Source organism: Sorex fumeus, unplaced genomic scaffold (assembly GCF_029834395.1).
Source record: "Sorex fumeus unplaced genomic scaffold, SorFum_2.1 ptg000265l, whole genome shotgun sequence".
Classification (NCBI taxonomy): Eukaryota; Metazoa; Chordata; class Mammalia; order Eulipotyphla; family Soricidae; genus Sorex; species Sorex fumeus.
Genome location: NW_026606322.1, coordinates 11,251,551 through 11,266,558, shown reverse-complemented (window position 1 = coordinate 11,266,558; position 15,008 = coordinate 11,251,551).

Below are 15,008 nucleotides of genomic sequence, written 5' to 3'. Positions count from 1 at the left end.
AGAAGCACTACATGTTCAAAATACTCTCTGAGACACACACACACACACACACACACACACATACACTCAAACACACTTCTGAATCTACTTGAGAATTACTGACGCCAAAATAATTTTAAATTGGTGAACTAGTGAAGAAACACTGTCCCCATTCCCTCCTTCATAGCATGGGACAAATTCTGTAGAGCTCTTTGTAAAATCAAATATAAACCATTCTTCTAAAAGGCAGTTTTTATAGCCTACTCAGAGTGTATGATATTTTGTGTGTTTGGTAACAGGATGTTTTTAAAAAAATGGCACACTTCTACTATATAGGTTTCAGTAGACTTAAGTATAATCCTGTTTTTGTCTTACATACATCCAACTAACGCAATAGAAGGAACATGCCTAGGTAAACTATATTCAATTGACCATGCCTAGGTAAACTATATTCAATTGACCATTTTACTTTGCTTTCTATTTTGATTTTTAGGCCACAGCTGGCGTTACTCAGGGCAACTCCCAGAGCATTTTCCAGGGGGAACCATGCAGTGCTGAGAAACGAACATTGGCCGCCCATATACAAAGCATGTGCTCTACCCACTGATCTATCTCTTTGGCTTCTCAATCACTCATTTTATCTTTTTTATAAAAAAAATCCTCTTTTCTGAATAAAATTGTGAACTTGAATTTGAGAAAGATATCTATTTTACATCCTCAGATAGCAGAAATCTTATATAAACTTTGTATTGATAGATGTCACATTCAAGACACACACAAACAAATTCCCCTGTCCTCGGGGGAATTTCTCACAATTCAATGGTAAGTGACTTAGTAGGAGATGGTAAATAGATGAAGGTTGTAAACTGAAATTGTCTCATCTAAGGAATATATTAAACTTTATTCCACATCACATTTTTGTCCATACACATGGTGACTATAAAAACAGCATAGTTGAACCTCTGCCATCCACAAAATTTGGGGTGATTATATTTAAGAGATATTACAGGATAGGAGAGATTACATTTTCCAAAATAACTGCAATAACATCTTTATCCTTCCTGCACTTCTATTTTGTGACCATTACCCCCCCCCTTGCGCCCATTAATCTGGGAGTCTAATTCTCCAGTCTAAACCTGAGTAGGACTAATACTTATTTTTTTTTATTTTATTGAATCACTGTGATATAGTTATAAGCTTTTCTAAGTTATAAGTTTGGGTTACAATCACACAATAATCAGACACCCATCCCTCCACCAGTGCACATTCCCCACCACCAATATGCCCGGTATACCCCCGCTTTCCCACCCTCCTCCTGTCTCCATGGCAGACATGATTCCCCATAATCTTTCTCTACTTTGGGGCATTATGGTTTGCAATACAGATACTGAAAGGTATCATGTTTCGTCCTTTATCTACTTTCTGCACACATCTTCCATCCCAACCAATTCCTCCAGACATCATTTTCTTAGTGATCCCTTGTCTATTCCAGATGCCTTCTCCCCTTTGCTCATGAAGCAGGCTTTCAGCTATGGAGCAATCTACCTGTCCTGTGTATCTACTGTCCTTAGGTGTCAGTCTCATGTTATGTTGTTTTATACTCCACAAATGAGTGCAGTTCTTCTATGTTTGTCCCTCTCTTTCTGAATAATTTCTTAGCATGATACTCTCCATGTCTATCCATTTATAAGCAAAGTTCATGACTTCATCTCTCCTGACATCTGCATAGTATTCCATTTTGTAGATGACTAGTACTTTTTTCTGCTAGCATGTTTTGGCACAAGGGGAGCTGTGTAACTTACAAACCTGGGTCATGAATAGCAATATATATGTCTTCTATACTAGAACATTTACACGTGGATTCCAATGCTGCCAAGTCCAACTATTATAAAGCTAATATGCTGTCAGGGAGCCAGATGACAAGAAAATAAGGCCCAGCATTCAGCTGCCTCTGTAGCACTCACAGCAAGGAGGCAATATCCACTGCCAGTCCTGTGAATGCAGCATCAGGAGCATTCTGCATGGTCTGCAAATTCCTACCTTCAGATGACAGTTGTCCTGATGAATTTGGATTACTACTGCTTGCCAAACTCTAAGTCAGAACTATTCAGCTAAATTCCACACAAATTCTCACCCCCCAAAATTATGAGAAAATTAAAAGAGGCCATTTTAGCTAGGATATGGAATCAACTTGATAGATGATAAATGAGTGGTTAATGGAGGTTGGCATATATATGTGTATATATATATATACATATATATATATATACTGAAATACTATGAAGCTGTAAGGAAGGATGAAAGTATGCAATTTAGCAATTTAGCAGCAACTTGGACAAAACAGGAGAATATCAAGTTAAGTAAAATAAGTCAGAAAAAAAGATAATACTGCATGGTCTCACTTATATGTAGTATTTAGAATAATAGGAAAAGGAATGCAAGTTATCAAATGGGGTATATGTAGATTACCCTTGACTCTAGATTATAGAAATGATAAAGACAGGGAAGGAAATAAATCAAGAGGTGGGGAGTAAAGTTTGGTTAATGAGAAGTAACAGTAGCTGAGGGCAGGAGTCTTAGGCTTAGTGGTAGTGCAGAGGTGAGATAAATGCACATGTCTAACCCACATAAACAACAACACTGTAGAATGAGATTCAAATTACAATAACCAAACTTAAAAATGTGCCTGTCAAGGAAGCATGTTGGCAGATGCGGAGAACCTGGGAACATTTGGGGAGAAAAGTGGATAGTGGTGGTGAGATTGGTGTTGGAAATGTATATGCCTATGGATAACGTTGTAAACCAAGGTGACTTAAGTAAATAAATAAACAATAAAGTGACTACTATAAGCCATAAATTTTAGGAGTTATTGTACAAAATGAGAACAAGAAGATAATTATTTAAAAATTATCTTTGTTATCCATTATTTTAATAGAATCTAAGAAAATTTGAAGTTTCTGGCCATTTTCAGAAAAGGGGCATATTTTGTGAAACATCGGACTTTCTCTTTACAATACCCTCATGTTCCAAAATTTGCTAAGAGCTAATAGCCTGACAAACAGTCACATGATGTAATCAAGGCAGAGAAAATTGTTCCTGCCAAATATCTTCCAGGAGATATTGCTCTATATATCTATATATAGTTTGATGAACTAGGTGGTGGTAGAATGAAAGTAGGACAGAGTTTGAGTTCATGACAAGTACTAAAACTTGCTAAACTTCCTTCTAAAAGGGTGTAGTCCCATTTACCATAGAATTTTTTGCTTTATGAAGCACTTGAGTTGGTTGCAAATTTAGATATTGAAGTGAATTACTCAGCAAAATAGAGGATATTGGACTCTTTTTGGAAAAAGTCAAAAAGAGAACATGCTGCTTGCTGAATAGTCAGAACTAGCGTTTTGGGGAACCTTAGTTAACAATGTTTTAAAACAATTAGCCACTGAGTGTATATAGAAAACTTAATGCACTGTCATCTTTACCAGAATTTCAGTAAATACATCTCTCAATAATTCTATAGTTGCAGTGGGTTAGAGAAGTCAAGAGATATTGAGATTAACAAGTGAATGAAAAAGAGACCACATATGTGGAACAGTATATTTCTAAGATACTCATATATTAGTAAAGATGTGACAGGAACAAAAAAGGACAAAATCTTCTCAAAAATACTTGCCCTAAGGGTTGATCCATTAGTAGAAAGCCCTTTTTCAAAAGACTATGTAGGGCCAAAGAGACAGTAAAGCAAGCATAGCACACTTGCCTTGCATGGGGGTAACCTTGGTTCATCCGCTGGCACTGCATATGGTCCTTTGAGTCCTGTCAGGAGTGATCCCTGAGCATATATAGATCCTGGAGTAACTCCTGAGCACTGCCAGATGCAGCGCTCCCACCCCCCAAAAAAAGCAAAACAGAAAAGACCAGATTTATACTTACTGTCTCCTTTAATGGTTAAACAAGGACAGGAACACATTGGAGGTCCTAAATATCCTCCAGATGCTAAATGCTATTTACTTTGTATGGAGAAAAGTATGTGAGAGAAGTCAGACTGTGGATATACAGGAAGTATTTTATACCAGAATCTTATTAAATTCAAATGTTTTTTTACAAACTACTGGTATTCTCTTGCTATTTCTTTGAGTCTTTTCAAAGTTTTCCTCTCCTCTGTCCGACTTTTAGGGAAGAAGCTCTACTACATTCTATATACTATATTCTAGCCTAGTGAACAAATCTGTATCGAGTTGCTCGTAAGTAGTTATAAACTATAAAGTTATAAAGAAAGTAGCTATATGATGATTCCTGTGTCATTTTGTTTTAGTTAGAATCTTATCCCACAAATTTTGGATCTGAGCAGAGTGCATATGTCTTAAATTCAATTAAATCCAAGTTTAAGCCTTGACTCCTAAAAAATCTAGAAACGCCTTCTCCCGATGGAATCCCAGTGACCATGAGCTGCTACAAGCATGGCTCTGGTATGTGGGGACCAGGACTATTTTCCGAACCATTTCCTGGACATATCAGGACATTTCCTGGGTGTCAAAGTGATCAGTGAAAAGTAAATGATCTAGCATTTGTCCCTGAAAAACAGGCTTCAATGGTGGTGGGAAAATCTGAGCAAAAGATAATGCCCAACCAAATTGCATCTGGACTGTGCATTTAACTATGGTGCTATGCTGCCCTGGAAGGGGAAGGTTGTCTGTCCCTCCTTGTGGCGGCTGCATGGTGGCCTGCATCTTTTAGAGCCTAATGAACATCCAAGTATGAGACTGCATTGATGAGGCACAAGGGGCCTCGTGGGATGAGGGGTGGAATTGGCCCTGCTCTCCACCATGACAATGCTCCAGGTTGCCACCCTCAAACGCCTCCTCTGGCTCCTGGACAACCATGATCCCAGAGGCACAAAACCAATCTCGGAACCCAGGGGCTTTTGGCAGTAATCCCTTTAGGTTTATTATTAAAATATCAGAAATCCAAATTCGCGTGGCCGCTATTGTGGCCACACGACATCATATGCTCTTCATAATCAGCAATAGAAAACAAATTACCTTATGGAGTCTTTTTGGCAGGTCTGAATGTTGGGGAAAATTCCAAATAATAATGTTGGGTCTTTTGTTGTAATATTGAATGTGATCAACGTAGAGAGAGAGAATAAAGTGGAAATCTGCCACACAGGCAGGAGGTGGGTGGGAGGGGGGGTACACTGGGGTTCTTGGTGGTGGAAAATGTGCACTGGTGAAGGGACGGGTATTTGATCATTGTATGACCAACTGAGACTTGAACTGAAAGGCTTTGTGACTGTTCTCATGGTGATTCAATAAATAAAAAAAAAAAATAAAAAGTAAAATAAAAAATAAATTAAAAGAAAAAAAGCTCACACACCAAAAAAAAATCTACTTTACTCATTATGGGATCGGTGAGTAGAAGGCATCTTCTTCAACATGCCCTATTACCTAGGAGCTTAAGGATACTGGAAAGGAAAAAACAGTCAGTGTCCTCTATTTCACCTTAACCTGTTGATACACGTTGTCTGCAGCCTAGTGGCTCCCTAGTTTCCTGTGCTGTCTGTAGCTAAGACAGGCCTGGCTGTGCTGGTGCTCAGCCTCCTAACATGCAACTCTCCTGAGTTCTGTTTCTCACTTGCATCTCCCTAATCATACATGCTTCTCTATGCAGAGTTTCATATCCTCCAGCCTTGGGAAATCTTTCTCCTCAAAGGACGCTGAATTCAATCCTTTCGAGGTTAATCCTTGAAGATGTCAAAATCAGGAGTCACTGTGTCTAGTCATTCTACTTCTTCCTGTACCCACAACACAAAGGCATGGCAGGACATGTGGGGGAAAAAGTTATATCCTTCCTAGGAAAGAAAGAGCAGACATACTGTGAAGAGAAGTAATATTTTAATCCAAGTGAGTAGATCTTTTTTAAAATGGGCACTCAAATATTCGCAGGACTGAAGGACCTGTCCATTGAGGCTCCATGTAATCTTGAAGCACAAAGATCTTGAGAAAAGCCGAAATATAAGGATGTTGTTCTTGGAGTGACCTCTAGAAAAAGACACAGACCTACTAGATGAGAGTCTTAAATCATCTCTGAGAAGCACTTAGATAGACATATTTCCACCCCAGTCCCTGGCCACAGAAGAATGTCAGCAAAAACTTGGGGTTAGTTAAGAATTCTGGGTTAGGCCCTGCCCTACGTCTCTCCTGCCAGAAGCCTTTAAAACTGGCAAAAATACTTTTCTGTATTAGGAGGAAGCAACAAGACTCCTGGCACTGGGCAGACTTCACACTTCCCACACCCCTGTTTATATATTGCAGGGAACAGGGGAAATGAGGTCAGGGAACTGCTCCTGTTTGCCCTTTACAAGGCCAGGTGAGCTGGGAGATGATCTTCAGAAAGAGGTAACATGTGAAAGTGGTGGAGAGTCTCGGGTGACAGTCAGTGTGGTGTAATAACTTTGTACATCTATAAACATGAATACTATTATAACTATGTCACCTAAATCATAATAAAATATTTTTTAAAAGAATTATACCTTGATCCAGGGAGATCAGATCAAGGTATAATTGTTGACCCTGTTGACCATGAGGTTTAAAGTGACATGTGATTTCAGAGAAGTTGCTTTTCCGAACTTTTTTACTGTTCTTAGACCAGCAAAAATATGTTCATGATAGGATATTGATTTTTCAATTTCAAAGGATATTTTAGCAGAAAACATGTTCTGTTTTTTCTAGAAAACTTTTTGCATTTCATTTTGATTACGCAAACAGCAAAGTGAACCTTTATTCTCTGGATTCTTATTTCTTTTAGCAGTTTCCCTTTACAGATCAGGTAGGCTGAGGCTCAAGACACTGAGTGACTCATTTCAAGTACCACAGCTAATAAATTGTAAAGTTCAGAATTACATGCTAAAATATCTGAGTGTCTTTACCTTTTGTAATCATTTCAAATGTATGTTCTCCACAAACATGTTACTTTTGTAAGTTATTCCAAGATAGATCACAAATCACAAATCATCCTGTTATTCGTCAATTGCCTCGAGCAGGCCCCAGTAACGTCTCCTTCATCCTGGCCCTGAGGTTATATTCAAGGCTCTTTAGGAGAATGAGACCCATCATTGTTACTGGTATTTGGCATATTGGGTACGCCACGGGGAGTTTGCCAGACTCTGTCGTGTGGGCAGGCTACATTCGGTAGCCTGCCAGTTTGTCCAAAATAGATAGATACTTGAAGATAAAAGAAACTTTCCAAGATCAAGAGAGGCTGAATCCCTACCTGGAAAATAAAACAATTATTCATGAAATTATAAGCAAATTTTCTCTCTTGGAAGACACCAATAAATTCCACTGTTGACAAGGCCGTTCTAAACAAGTTTCTCAATTATTTTTAAAAGTCTTGCTTACTACTTATAACTATTCAATTTATGTGTTAGTGTGCATATTGAGGGTGTTTGTGTATGAGTGAGTTAGTGGGGTCCATGGGGTAGACAAATAAGCTTTAAACCCAGCTGGGTAAAGGCAAAGAATAAGCACACTGTATACAACAGAACAACTAGAGTGTTCTGAAACTTTGAAAAACATTGTGGCCAAACAAAATGTTCTGCCAGGGGCAACATGGCTTGGTTTTCTAACATCCCACCGTGAGCAGGTTATATTTTCAGGTTCCATTGACCTTCAAGGTCCAGTCTCATAAACAATGTTCTTGTGTACCCGGGTTGTTCAACAAGGCCAACAGTTCAACCTGACAAACTGAAAAAGAGAACTGATTTTCAGTTTATTTCAGGGAGCTGCACTTTTTTTTTTCCCAGAAACATTTTTAATCATCAATAAATACCTCTAAAATAGTAGGGGAATGAGGTAGGTTTCCATTGAATTAAAAACTGAATTAGCACTTTTTATTTAGGTGGATGAGGACTTCGTTAATATCTACAAGAGTAGCCATCATTAATTGAAAGCTTATTAGGCACAATGATTTCATTTACTCTTAAAGGCAACTCAGGACAAAGACAACATTTGTTACACTTTAAATGCATAAAACAGTTCAGAGCTTTTTAAAAAAAATAATTTGCTTTAAATCATCTTGTGGGAAGAAATAGAGTTTTTTCATCTCCACCCACATCTTTCTTATCCCGAAGTCTCAACTAGTCTGCTACATTTCCTTCCAGTTTGACAGAAGGGAAAAGCTAATTTATCCATATCAAAAAGCTGGAGGTCAGCACTAGATGACCAAGAACCAAAAGATCCAAAATGTGAGTAACATTTCTAAATTAGAGGAAAGCTTTAATCTTGATGCAATATCTTTGGAAAGAAACACTTTCCCTTAAACGTTATCTGCATTTTCCTGGTTTTTGAGCTGGGCCCATTTTTTTCTTCATGTACAAAAGAAAAATAAAAGAATTACTTTGTAGAAAACACAACTTCATTTATCTCATGCATGCACAATTAGATGAAGATGATTCACATGTAAAAAATTCTTAGCTCATACTGTAAAGATTATTTTTGCTTTAAAAGTAAAATTACAAGGAAATTCAAGTACGTCTAAAATGCAGGGGTATACAAAAGCTTTGCTACAATGATGACAATGATATTGCTATCTTTTAATCATAGAAGTGTTGTGGAAGATCTGACGATTTTTGGATTCTTGTAGACTGCAACTAAGAACAGCACTTTAGATGTCTTCAGGGTCGTAACTATTTACTACACACCTCTGAGGGACGACTTTTTAATGGAACCAGCAGCAATAGTAGTGAGTCCAGCAGTACAGTCCAGAAACTACCACAATGGCAATAAAAGCTCAAACAGTTTCCAGAGTTTATAAGAGTTACTGTATCCCTGCACCTTAGCTGTTTCTACTATCTAATTCTACTAGTAAATGAAGATTGTGGGACTGACCAATCAAATCACATATATAAATGAGGGAACAATTGTAGGTTGAGATTATCTGGTCTCTCCTCCTCACTTCCTGCCTCATAGCAGTCTTCATTAAAATGCTCATTTGAATGTTTGTGAAAATTAAAAGTGCTAGTATTCAAAATTGTGAAATTATTATTACTTTTATCTTCTTGGATTTACAATGCTTAAAATACAAACTAGATAAGTCTAGTTAAAATATATAAAAGTTATATAATATATGTGGACCAAAAATAATTTAATAGTATATAAAGAGCTCCAGTAAAATAATAGGAAAACAAACAGTAACCCATAAGAAATAAAACTTAACTATGACTAGACAGAAAATCAAGTGGCTTGAGAACATATAAAAATTTATCTAATCGCACATATGTTTAACCTCTGATCCATTAGGGGAAGGCCCAGGCAGCTCCCTCCCTCTCCACCAGGGATGGGGGATGGTCTTGGGACTCTCCCCAAGCTGGGCAGTCTGTGCCATCAGGCAGATGGAGGAGGAAGTGAGGGCCAAGCCGGTTGATGGATCAGTTGCCATTTATTCCATTCTCCCCATGGGCCTGGTCCAGTCTCTCTGAGCCCCCATTCTAGTCTCACACTGCCCTTCATTCCTGTCTCCTCCTGTCACCCTCCATTTCGCTGCCAGGGCTCTCTCTCCCCTCTCCTCCAGTTCTCTCAAGCTTCCCTGCTCCCAGCACTTTGGGCTGACCTACACCCAGTCCAATAGTAAAATCAACATAAGAAAGCCCTTCCTTTGCTCATGGGCAAAATGCCACTTAAGTTGTTTTTCTCCTTTCCTCAGTCCAATAACTTAATTAAAATCTTAATTAACATCTTTATTCTACTTCTTAATATTAGTTATTTTTTATGGACCCAATAAGAGATACATTGGGGCTTGTAGGGTGGCTCTCCTGGGAACATCTTGCCACACACTCAGACTACAGTGTGAGCAGATTAATGTTTCCTAACAGTAGCAGGGTCTGAATCTAGTTATTACCTTTTTGATCATGACAGAATTTGTCCATGATCATACTCTTAACTTATAGTTAAGCATTATGGCACTTTGGCCAGGCCCATTTCGATGCCAGGGTAGCACATAGCTCGCTGCTTGCCCTGGGTCCATTCAGTTCCTTGTCGGACCCTGCTTTGGGTGTGCTAGAAAGTAAGGACAACTGAGGCTTAGGTTGAGAGAACAGATGTCCAGGAGGTAAATATCACTGAGAGTCAATTAACTCCCACTTTACAAAAGCATAACATTTACTGTCTTCTTGTCCCCATACAAAAAGGACATTGCTCTGAATTAACTATGCAAAGGACTTGAGAAGAGAAAAACAATATTTACAAGTTAACAGAGCACAAAGAAAGAAGTTACAAATAAACACAGAGAAATGGGAGCACTGTGATGGGAGTAAGCCAATAAACCTAAGCTCCCTGCGGCAAGGCAGGAAGGACAAACCAAAGTTTTCCTACACACATATAATTGAGTATGTCACTGTCACTGTCCTCCCATAGTTCATCAATTTACTCGAGTGGGCCCAGTAACGTCTCCATTGGAGACTTTGTTGTTACTGTGTTTGGCATATCGAATACATCACGGGTGGATTGCCAGGCTCTGACGTGCGAGAGAGATACTTTCGGTAGCTTGCCGGGCTCTCCAAGAGGGGCGGAGGAATCGAACTTGGGTCGGCCATGTTGGCTGCATGCAAGGCAAACGCCCTACCACTGTGCTATCGCTCCAGCTCCTTAATTGAGTATGTACTTTTAAAAATTAATATGTCTTCAAATCTTCAGGTTAGCTAAAAGGAAAACATAACAATGCCAATTGTTAGATCACTGTCACTTTCCTCCCGTTGTTCATTGATTTGCTAGAGCGGGCCCAGTAACATCTCCATTTTGAGACTTGTTACTGTGTTTGATATATTGAATATGTCACGGATAGCTTGCCAGGCTTTGCCGTGAGGGCGAGAAACTCTCGGTAGCCTGCCGGGTGTTAGATATTATATAAAAAAATAAAACTATTTATGCTTGAAAAAATTTGGTTTATATCTACTAAAGTTAAATGTGTAACCCTATCACCTAACAATTTTATTTTGAGGAATATCACCTACAACTCAACATATATCATGTTAGTAAAAATTGGGAAGTGATATCATCAGTTGTAGAATGTCTAAATAAATTGTGATATATTCAAACAGTGGGCTGTTAGTTGTAACAGAAATTCACAAATTATAACTAAGAATTTACATGGATAAATATTCAGGGACATAAAGAAAAACTAAACAAATCTCAGACTACATATGTGAGTCCATTTATTGAAAAAACAAACAATATATTTTAGAAGGCTATAAACATGTGGTAAATATAGAGAATTTCATGACAATGATAAACACAATCAAAGTCGGGACAAAAGTTGTCTCTGCAGGAGAGGATGGGAGATGAAAGCAGAGTGAGGTACACAGAGGCCCTTGTTAGGACGCGCATCGGATCGTGATCTCCCTTTAACGACAAAGAGACTCCAGAGACTGCAAACAGCAAGCAAGGTTTATTGTAAGACTGGCTAGCCAGGGTCGAGCCACCTACACAGACACGCAGGTCAGATAGGTGAGTCAAGACCCTGAGCTTCTTCAAAGGGGATCTTAGATAGGCCTTCACTGGCCTTTACAGCAAAGCCCGCGCATTTCATAGCCAATAGATTTGTAACAACATATACTTTCTTAACCAATCCATTTGAAAGTACATCCATCACTCCTTAGCCTATAGATTCAAAGATCAGCATTTATGTACATAGGTATTGTGGCTAGTGGGCATCTGGACATTTGGTTATCACCTGGCTCCCTTTGATTCGGTGGAAGCAGATAAGGGAAACGTTCCTAACAGAGGTAACAGATAAGGAAGGGTCCACAATTGGTTTCCGAATTTACATCCCAGCAGGGAAGAGTCAACAAATGATTTCAGAATTTACATCCCAGTAAGGAATTGCTTCACAGCTAAGGCTCTACTAGGGAGGGGGTGGGAAAGGGAGAGTTACTAATTAGTAGAGTTTTAACTCTGGAATCTCCCTCGGGGTCCCAAGGGACCTTACAGCCCTTACCTAAGCTTATCAGGTTTTGTTTCTTTAATTGAGAAATGGCTCCGGTGTTTCTCTTTTGCTCCTCATGTCTTTTTTTTTTTTTTAAATGTTTCGGGAGTTTTACGTTTTCTCAGAGACCTTGCAAATGAATAAAGTGAAGACCTTCAAGAAGATCTTCTTTGAAGCACGTTGCTTTCTTTGGGCTGTCTTGTGGCTAAGCTCTTAAGAACTTACTTCATGAATGAAACAATCAAGACAGCTCCAAAGATCCCACTCTGAAAAAAATGTGCTGCTGTTCACAAATTTACAACCTTTGCTCCTGTTCAGTGATAGTCAAAGATTCAGTGTGCATCCCCTTTCTTTGGTCTCAGCTCTGAATCTAGTGGAAAAGGAACACTAACATTTAGATTTAGATTTTGCTGTGAAGTCTAGTCTTGCCACTTTCTGGACCAGGTTGCCTCTTCTTTAGAATGAAGCGAAACACACGTACTTCTGGGTTCTTATTAGACTAGAATTAGTTACATATACAAAGTGCCTTGCATGCCATAAGTGTTCATAAATATTTTCACTGGGATTAATTTAAATAATTCTTCACAAAAATCTGTTCTGGTTCTATTTCTTATTCTTTCTTTCAAATGACTGGCATTTTCAAATATTCCTTATCATTAAATGTTTATATTCAAAGAATTTTCCTGATGTGCATTCTAGTTTGTTATTGGGATAGACAATTTTCTAACTATTTCTAACCTTCACTGCATTATAGCAGTCCTCCCGTTGTTCATCGATTTGCTTGAGAGGGCATCAGTAACGTCTCCATTGTGAGACTTCTTGTTACTGTTTTTGGCATATTGGATACGCCACAGATAGCTTACCAGGCTCTTCTGTGCGGGCTCTCGGTAACTGGCCAGGCTCTCCAAGAGGGACAGAGGAATCAAACCCGGATTGACTGGATTGGCCCGGGGTTGGCTGCGTGCAAGGCAAATGCCCTACCCACTGTGCTATCCCTCCAGTCTCAAATATTTAGAAATAGAAAGAGAAATAGAACAATTTCTAACCATCTTTTAAAAAACAAAGAAATACAGTGTTCTATTTGTTTCCTCCTTAAAAATATTAGTCACAGTAATGAGACCATTACCTCAGAGTTCTCAAGCACTAATAAAACAAATTACTTCGGGTGAGTGTAAGGGGAACCCAAGCAGTCATTTTGACAGAGGTAGCTGAGAGGTCCCCTGAGAAGTGAAAGAATGCGTCTCTTGTTGGTTTCCATATTTTATCATTTGGAAATGACTGTTTTGTGAATATGATCATATAGCGCCTATACCAAAACATTCTTAACTCATGCTAATTTGGTTTACAAGGGTCTATGACAAGGTACTTAGCTAGTCTGGAGGGCATTCATCTATTTGCTAATGTTGTTTGAGGATTGCATCACCCAGTGATGAGAGGTTTTCTTGGAAATGCTAAATTCCTAATATTAATGGGAAAATTGCTTGCTTGAGCAGAAACTGTAGACTTAAATTTTTCACTCTCCTACTTCCTGGTGGTAAAAACAAACAAACAAACAAACACTGTCCTGTCCTCCCATTGTTCATCAATTTGCTCTAGTGGGCCCAGTAGAGTAGGAAAGGAATTAGAATTTGAGTCAAGAATTAAAATAAAATTGCACATCTGCTTGTGTGACTTTAGTCATACATCTTGATTTTCTTGAGTCTATTTTCTTAGTGTGGAAAATGGGGCATAATAATAACAACAGTATGTTATTTTATAAGCTTCTTAGGGAAACAATGTGCCTCTGTTGCAAAAAAAATCTTTGAGAGCAGCCAGGGGGAGGCCCCAACAGCTCTTCCCCTAACTGCCTGCATTTGGGGTGCCTCCACCGCTCACCCTGCCAGGGTGGCCCAGGCCATGGGGCAGATGGTGGATGAAACAAGGGCCAAGCCGGTTGATTGATCAGTTACCATTTATTCCATTCTGGCCATGCACCTGACCCAGTCTCTCTGAGCCTCCCATTCTGGTCTCACACTGCCTCTCATTCCTGTCTCCTTCTGTCTCTCCTACTCATCTCTCTGCTCCATCTCGCATCCTGGGCGCTCTTCTCTCTCTCTCTCTTTCTCCTCTCTCTCTCTCTCCCTCTCTCTCTCCACGTGCTTGCTCCTGTGTTCTTCTTTTACATTCTTCTCTCTCTGTCCCCCTTGCTAGCCTATCCGCGGTCCATCAAGCTGTCCTGCTTTCTCTCTCTTCAGCCTCTCCAACTCTCCAGCACTCTGACTGACATTGTACCCAGTCAGACAGCAAAATCAACATAAGAAAGCCCTTCCTGAGGGCCCACCTAAAAGGTTTTCTAAAGCCCTTCCTGACTGCCCCAGGCAAAATGCCTCCTAAGGTGTTTTTCTCCTTTCCTCAGTCCCATAACTATCAACATCTCAATACTAGTTATTTTTGTATGGACACAGTAAGAGATACCATTGAGGCTTGTAGGGCAGCTCTCCTGGGAACATCTTGCCACAGACTCAGACTACAGCACTCAGGCCAGATTGATCATTCCTAACCCTAGCAGGGTCCAAATCTAGTTATTACTTTTCGGATCATGACAGCATTTGTCCATGACCAAGCTCTTAACTAATAGTTAAGCATTAGGCACTTTGGCCAGGCCCATCTCGATGCCAGGGTAGCACATAGCTAACCACTTGCCCTGATTCCATCCAGTCCCTCGTCGGGATGCTGTTTTGGGGGGTGCTAGGAAGTAAAGGCAGCTGAGGCTTAGGTGAGAGAACAGATGCCCAGGAGAAAATAACACTGAGAGTCACATTACAAAAGCTTAGCATATACTGTCTTCTTATGTCCATACAAAAAGGACATTGCTCCGAATAAACTATGCAAAGGACTTAGGGAGAGAGAAAAACAATATTTACAAGTCAACAGAATACAAAGAAAAAAGTTACAAATAAACACAGAGGAATAGGAGCACTGTGATGGGAGCAACCCGATACACCTAAACTACTTGAGGCTATTCAGGAAGGCCAAAACAGTGTTATCCTACACTCTGGGTTTCCTCAACATCC